The sequence below is a fragment of the Colobus angolensis genome, unplaced genomic scaffold (assembly GCF_000951035.1).
Source record: "Colobus angolensis palliatus isolate OR3802 unplaced genomic scaffold, Cang.pa_1.0 Scaffold406, whole genome shotgun sequence".
Taxonomy (NCBI): Eukaryota; Metazoa; Chordata; class Mammalia; order Primates; family Cercopithecidae; genus Colobus; species Colobus angolensis.
The window spans coordinates 447,043-449,011 of NW_012117444.1; positions in this window are offsets into that span (position 1 = coordinate 447,043).

Consider the following 1,969-nt stretch of genomic DNA (forward strand, 5'->3'; position numbering starts at 1 on the left):
GCAGAGTGGGAGGACTGGGGTCTGGCGGCCTGCTGGGAGGGCCTGTCCAACCAGACCTTTTGATCTACAAATTTTTTTTTTTTTTTTTTTTTTTTAAAGACAAAATCTCACCGTGTCACTCAGGCTGGAGTTGCAGTGGCGCAATCTCAGCTCACCGTAACCTCTGCCTCCCGGGTTCACACCATTCTCCTGCCTCAGCCTCCCGAGTAGCTGGGACTACAGGCGCTCACCACCACGCCTGGCTAATTTTTTTTGTATTTTGAGTAGAGATGGGATTTCACCGTGTTAGCCAGGATGGTCTTGATCTCCTGACCTCGTGATTTGCCCGCCTCGGCCTCCCTAAGTGCTGGGATTACAGGCGTGAGCCACCGCGCCCGGTCCTGTTTGTTTTTAAATGGGAGAGATGTGTTTAAATCCCTCTGATGGGAAGAGAAAGAACAACTGGGGCTACAGTGGTGGGGAGGGAGGGAGATGAATGATGACTCTGTCACTAACAACCCCTGGGACCATGGGTAATGGATTTACTGCCGCTTCCTCATCTGTAAAGTGGAAGTAATAACAGGATCTGACTCACTGGGCTGATGTGAGGAGGGAACCAGCCAGTGTGTGCACATTGCTCAGGGCACAGAGATAAGATACCATAAATGTTATTCCCATGATCAGCCTCCCCCATGGCTTCTAAAAGGAGCAAGTCTAGGTGTGCAGGACCCCACTGTCTGCAAGGTTTCCCAGCTTGGAAGGTGGCCCTGGTGATCTGGAAGCATCTGGAATTATTATTAATACTTTCTTCTGCCCTTCTGTGACAGCCTAAATAAATTGGATTTTTTAATGGTTTGTTTTTTTTAAAAAATCAATAGGAGTAACAGGAACATAAGGTAGGTGTAAAACCCAGAGCTTAGTGGAAGTACCAGAGGCAGGATTTCAATGAGGGTTTGAGCTTCTCTGGTTCGTGGGATATGTGAGTGACTGCTGTATAATTGGTCTGGGGCCAGACCTCCCCGCCCCTTTTTTTTTTTTTTTTTGTTTCTCGAGATGGAGTCTCACTGTGTTGCCCAGGCTGGAGTGCAATGGTTTGATCTCGGCTCACTGCAACCTCCACTTCCTGGGTTCAAGCGATTCTCCTGCCTTAGCCTCCCGAGTAGCTGGGATTACAAGCATGTGCCACCACGCTTGCGAAGTTTTGTATTTTTAGCAGTCACGGGGTTTCACCATTTGGCCAGGTTGGTCTTGAGCTCCTGACCTCAAGTGATCCTCCCACCTCGGCCTCCCAAAGTGCAAGGATTAGAGGCATGAGCCACAGCGCCCAGCCTTGACCCACATTTTTTATGGGGAAGAGAGGGCAGTGGGCCCTTTGCAGCCTGAGTTTTCACTGCACGTTGGAGCGGGAAGGGTCTGTGGTGGGTGGAATTGGGTCCTCCCCAAATGCATGTCTACCTGGAGCCTCTGAGATCACTGCGTTCGGGTGGCCCTCAGTCCAACATCTAGTGTCTTTATGAGGGTGCACAGAGGCACATATACAGTGGAGAAGGCCACGTGGAGACAGATGTGAAGACTGGAGTGGTACAACCAGGGAATTGCCAAGGTGCCAGTAGCCACCAGGAGCTACAAGAGGCAGCAAAAGATTCTTCTCCACAGAGGGAGCAGAGCACTGCAGACACCTTGATTTCAGGCTTCGGGCCTTTAGGACTGTGAAAGGAGACAGTTCCATTCTTTTAAGCCACCCAGCAGGTGGTCATTCATTATGGCATCCCCAGGACACGAATACAGTCTGGCTTCATGCTTGGTCTGGGTTGGTGAAGGAGGACATGGAGTCCTCTGAAACCACTGTGGTGGCACTGAGTAGACCAAGGGACCCTTTTCAGCATCAGAATGGTGGGAAGTGGTGTGCAGACCAAAGCCTCGAACACGCAGAGTGGGAGGACTGGGGTCTGGCGGCCTGCTGGGAGGGCCTGTCCAACCAGACCTTTTG